Here is a 6864-nt window from a genome sequence, read left to right as displayed (position 1 = left end):
ATATTTTTTGTTTGTTAAATAGCGACATTTTATAAAGTTGCTATAAATACCAAACTGTAACAGCTGGGCAATTATTAGCCTGGACAACCTAGGAGCTGTTCAACAGGTTCTTAACGCAAAATCGCACCTTTTACCCAAACCCCTGCAATTATTACCTACGACAATCGGCTATACCGTGCGGATTGTCACGATGTTTTGAATTCTCCACGACGCGATTCTGTTGTGCACTATATTTTTTTTACGAAATGTTGGTTTTGTGGGGTTTTGTGTTGTGTTAATTGTGTTTTTTGTGTTGTTGTTGTTGAATTTTGTTTCATCTTTTATTTTGTGTCGTGGACATTTTCTTAATTGTAGGGGTTGTTACCCCCATAAAGTTGTCTAACGCTGGCACCAATCACACATTACCTCCCAATCCCCAAAACCAGCCAACCTCAGGGGTGTTTTTTTCATTAACAATTCATTAATATTAATTTAAAAACGAAAAGGAAAATAACTTAGAAGTAATTTGTTTTTGGTTAATGTTACATAACTCTTAACACGACCTCGTTCTGTTTCCCCATAACGTTTTGGAAGGTCACCTCTGCACCTACAGCTCCGTCAAGGACGTGCAATAAATTACTTAACTGTTGTACATTTCTTAAAGTTGCAGACCCTTGTTTCAACCCGTAAAAATAGACACTAAGTTTAGTTAATCTACAAACCTGTAACAAATTTCCCCTGCGTGTGCTGTAACCTCACCGTGGTGCAGGGGTGTAACATTCTCCTTGAGAATGGCCAATACAGCACAAAATTGAAGTTTTGAGTAATATTCAGTATCCGTAAAATTCTGTGATATTTGTGTTTTTGCACAGTTCTTTACACTGTTTTTGAATTTTTATATTGATGTTGATCATCACTTTATTTATTTGCATTACCATAGTTTGACACCCAATAGCCGATGTATTTTTCGTCCTGGGGTGTCGTTAAACATTCATTCATTATAATTGTAACAAATTTGGATAAAATTACAACAGAGTGAAACAAGAGTCTGTGGCGTTGAACTCGACTCCATAACCGTTGTTTCTTTTAGACGTACGTGCGTTTTTTAAAAATATGAAAAATATATTTTGTGATATTGAAAAAAAAAAAGCAAGAAGGAAATGCTTTATTTAACGACGCACTCAACACATTTTATTTACGGTTATATGGCGTCAGACATATGATTGATGACCACATAGATATTTAGAGAGAAAACACGCTGTCGCCACTTCATAGTCTACTCTATTCGACTAGCAGCAAAAGATCTTTTATATGCACCATCCAACAGACAGGATAGTGCATGCCTTTGATATACCAGTGCACTGGCCGAAACGAGAAATAGCCCAAATGGGCCCACCGACGGGGATCGATCCCACACTGACCGCACAACGAGCGAGCGCCTTACCACTGCCCCCTTAACAAAACATCAGGATGACCAGACATACTTCGGATGTATGGACATGAATAATCTAAACTGTCAAATCTAAGTAAATGTCTCATTTTAGTTATCAAAACACGGCTCTAATAGTGAAAAATATTAGTGTTTAGAAACTAGGGTTTGTCACTTTAAATTGTCCAATCCTTCTCAATTGTCGACCTGGTTCTAATACAATTTGAATATAATTTTCTAACACTACGGTGAAAACTATTTTCCATGTATGTATTCTCCAGGGTAACTCAATCAATAAACCAATCAACGATTTGTCACGTGTTAAACATCCACTAAAGGTTCAAGCACGGCTCCCTTGGGCTCTCTAAGAGTTCCACGGAAAATGTGTCCAAAAAACGGGGGTCTCTGTGGCCTTTATCATTTAATATTTGTGGTACGACTACGGAGTTCATTCTGCCTGTGCCTGTAAATAATTCTGCGAAAAACCTCTAGGCTGTAATATGATTACTGATTAAATAACTTATAGCTTTTTTGTCAGTACAATTCGTGTATTGTTGTAAATCACCGATTAAATATCAGTCGATATAACCACACCTCCGTTTAGCGACAACGAGTGATGCAAACGTTCGCGAACTATTTGTTGTTGTCATTTGGGTTACGAAGCGTTTTTTCTGCTAGATCTGACTGAACGCAGCCCAGCTGTAGGGTTATGGTTTAGCAGGACGTGTTGACATTTCCTAAAAACCTGGACTGAGTTCAGCGATAGCGAGAAATGCTACCGTTCGCTTATGATTTAATAGCTTTAAAATCTGGTCACTCAATTTAATATATATATATATATATATATATATATATATATATATATATATATAGAGAGAGAGAGAGAGAGAGAGAGAGAGAGAGAGAGAGAGAGAGAGAGAGAGAGAGAGAGAGAGAGAGAGAGAGAGAGAGAGAGAGAGAGAGAGATTTTTTTAAAAACCCATTCAATCTATAACCATTAAAAACCCCACAAAAGCAACAATGACAACCCCAAAAAACCAATATTTCATTGAACGTTTGTTCGTGCTCTGCTGGCTAAACTCGAAATTGTTAAGAAGACGTTTTTCCTCATAAAAACTTAAAATAAATAAATAAATAAGGGGTCAATCCTGCCTATAACGTGTACCGAAACATGAATTGTACAAGTTATAACTTGTATGACGTGTTTATAAGTACAGGTTTTCCCGTACGAAATAAGTGAGGTGTGAAACCAGTACAAATATTAGAAAGACGGACATGTGGGATAATATATATATATATATATATATATATATATATATATATATATACATACATATATACATCCCCTATATACATACATACATCCCCTATATACATACATACATACATACATACATACATACATACATACGTACATACATACATAAATACATACATACATACATACATACATCCCCTGCGCCAGTGCGTTAATATATATGTATGTAATAGTCAACCTCGACATACATACAATATATAGATATTCATACATCAATACATACATACATACATACTTACATACATACTTGTGAGGCCAGAAAGGATTTAATTATCCCCTGTGCCAGTGCGTTAATATCTATGCATGTAACAGTCAATCTCGACATACATACAATATATAGATATTCATACATCAATACATACTAGCCAATGCCAGGTCTGCCGACTGTTTCGTGCACGTAAGTGGGATCGACCGCGTAGATTGTAGGCCCCATGCATGTGGTTGAGTTAAAGAGCATCCTTTTTATGGATGCCTCGATAGTTCAGAGCGCATCGTGGTTAGGTTCGCAATTTGCGGGCTATTCTGTGCCACAGGTTCGAGTCTATGTAAGGCCAGAAAGGATTTAATTATCCCCTGTGCCAGTGCGTTAATATCTATGTATGTAACAGTCAACCTCGACATACATACAATATATAGATATTCATACATCAATACATATATATATATATATATACATTGATATTTATTGAGAATTTCTTTTAAACCTAAGTAATTATTATTCATGAAAAAAGATGTAATAGACAGAATCATGTTACCATTATCACAATGTCAGGAAATCTTTAAATGACGGCTTCAAAGCACACTCTTCATATTAATAACCAACAAGAATATATTTTGTGAAATATTTTAATACTTTTCATCACATGAATAGACAATAGACATCCGATTTTCTTATTTGACATATACATGTATAACATTATCATATACATGTATAACATTATCATATACATGTATAACATTATCATATACATGTATAACATTATCATATACATGTATTTATGCCATATCAGTCGTGAAATACATTAGAGCTATTTTTTTCATAATTTCTCGTGGAGAAATAATCTTAGTATTAGTAGTATGTTGCACTAATTGCCCAGACTTTAATTTTGGAACAAAATTCAACATTTATAAATAATACAAATGTCAAATAATACATAATAAGGCTTTTGAAATGTGCTAAAATGTAGGTGTTTGGAACAAAAGTTCTTTATTTTTAACATACTGGATAAAAACAGTTTTAAAATCAGTATTAAAGGATCATAGGAAATTAATTGAAGTACATGTATAAGTCTGTATATATCAATTACATATACAAGTATTTTTCTCGCTTGATGCGCTGTCAGTATGGGATCGATCCCTGTCGGTGGGCCCATTGGACTATTTCTCGTTCCAGCCAGTGCACCACGACTGGTATATGAAAGGCCGTGGTATGTGCTATCCTGCCTGTAGGTTGGTGCATATAAAAGGTCCCTTGCTACTAATGGAAAAATGTAGCGGCTTTCCTCTCTAAGACTATATGTCAAAATGACCAAATGTTTGATATCCAATAGCCGATGATTAATAAATCAATGTGCTCTAGTGGTGTCGTTAAACAAAACAAAATTTGGTAATTTAGAAGGAAAAAAAATCTACGTTTTATCCCAGTCTGGGCACACAGTGAACTGGGTAACCAAAACAAAACTGTATTTACGTGCCTATATCCACTGAAGGTTCAGGCACGTCCATTCCGATCGCCACCTCCGACAAATGACAGCTATATATTATATAGATCGGGACAGACGAACTGGGTATTTGTAACGGCTACTATTAGCACTCCCTATTAACCTCGCAAGTACTAATTGTTACGCCTCGATTAGGTTATGGCATCGGTATACTATGTGAATAAGCATCATGCATTTGAATCAGTGCTTATCGACTGCTTGTTTCGATACATTATAGGATCGATCCTTGTCAGTGGAAAGACCAGTTTGGATTTTTTCTGTTCCAACCAATTTTGCACAGCTGGGTGTGTGTTATCCTGGGATTTAATGTTAACCGAAAATGATAAATAGTTTATATAGAAAACAAGGTTTTTTTCTTCTCTCCATCGCTTATAGTCCGTTTGAGTCAAGATGGAATCGATGAATTGGCATATAACTATAATAAGTACAGGCAAAATTGATATAAAAACATATTATTACGTTTCAACCCACACCATCTGTAATAACATTTTTGAATAACTTTCCGTGCAAATGTAAAACAACGTTTCTTTACACACTATCATCAAATTGCATTTTACAATACAGATATAAAGCCAACTGGTGGAACGGCTAACATAGCACTGACGGTTCTACATTTAGTCTCTGTGTACTGAGTTATTGATTAGTGAGATAACAATGCAGCTAAGGCTGTTCTAACATTTTGTCTACAACCTTGTATTAAAAATAAGAATAATCTATATAATTTCAAAAGTAACTACTGAACACTCCCCGAAGTTGTCCGACTAAGCCCACAGCTAAAAGCTGATGGGGAATGACTGGTGTGTGGCACAGATAACCACAAGAGACAAGCACCTGTCGCGGTTGGAGAGATAAGGACTGGGACGTGGAGGTGACCAGCGAAAGAAGTTGAAAGATAGGAGGTGTTGCCAGAACGGGAAGAAATGAAATGGAATTCAAAGGAGAGAAAGGAAAGGGGGTAGTGGGATTAAAAAAAATCTATATAATTTGATGGTAATTTGTCAAGTAATTTTTTTTATTATTTACATAGACATGTTTATAATTGGTTTTTGAGTTGGTATGAGTTTGAAATTCAATAACATGTCTTGATATAAGTTTTAATATTATTCATAATAGAGTTATATGCCACTTAATCGGTTCCCTTTTCACGCAAATGAACTATAGTTAAATGTAACTGAAAAGTATGTTATAATATAATATATAATACGAAAAATAAATGAATGATTTATTTTATTTCACAACTTTACCGTTTTACACACAAGTACGTCAACGTGTATGGATTGCTATGTCACCTATAACCTTGTCGTCCAGATTATCTATACACCAAAAACAAAATAGTTATTACTTAAATAATATAATTAATAATACTGAACATCTTGCTATTATTAAATTAAGTGTTTTATTATTATATTTTAACATCGCATCGTTTACGTTGTAAGACCAACGGTCAATCTCATTTTGCTGATCATATAAAAGGTCAAGGTATATTTTTGGTTAGTGGCCTAAAATAATTTTTTTAATGTCTAGTCATCATTTCTTGCCAGTATAATAAAAAAAATATGCCCACGTGTCGTCAAACATATACTGTTTTCCTTTGAAAGTTCAGCTGGAACACTTCAACACTCCTGAGAATTAGAAACCAGCATGAGTATTGCATTTGCCGTAGAGTCGCCAATTGTCTACTTTTCAAATCGTGAAAGACACATAAAATATACATTTTCTTTCTTTAGACACAAGTCAATATTTTTTTCCTGTTCAGTCACCATTTGACAGGCTACTGTTAGTTCATGTGTTTTAACAATTCCCTAATCATTAATATATATGAAGTGTAGCTTTAATACGAATCATTAAACATTGTTATCCACACTGTTTGCAATTGCGGTTACATATAATAGAAGTGTAGTATTATCTATCTTTACGTCTGGCGACATATAAAGACTTCAAAGCTTGTGTTTAAAAAAATCGACGTGATCAATGCAGCTATGGTGTTGCTATTTGTTAAAAGAAGTAATATAAATTTATGAAAATTATTCTGGAATTTAATACACTATTTCCATACGCGTTAACCCCCCGCCCCCCGCCCCCCTCCCAAAAAAAAACCCCCAACAACAACAAAAAACCTTCGTATGCCAATGTATATGAGTATGAGAGATGCCAATTGTTTGCTGTTGTTCTTCCTTGTGAATGCATTACATGGACAAAACACACCAGAGTGAAAAACTCCTTCGACTACTCAGAGTTCAGATGGGTGCTCTATATAATTACTGGACGTCACTAAATATTACATGTATTTACAAATTATATATAATTTAAAACATTACACCATCGAAGCACTGTCAATGAAATCAATAGAAATGGAATGAACAACACAGAACGGCGGGCCCAGAGGGGTTCCGTGAGGCCAGGTCTCCATCTTTTGT

This window comes from Gigantopelta aegis, chromosome 10 (assembly GCF_016097555.1).
Source record: "Gigantopelta aegis isolate Gae_Host chromosome 10, Gae_host_genome, whole genome shotgun sequence".
NCBI classification, from domain to species: domain Eukaryota; kingdom Metazoa; phylum Mollusca; class Gastropoda; order Neomphalida; family Peltospiridae; genus Gigantopelta; species Gigantopelta aegis.
The sequence above is the reverse complement of the archived record's forward strand: the minus strand, read 5'-3'. Positions refer to the sequence as shown.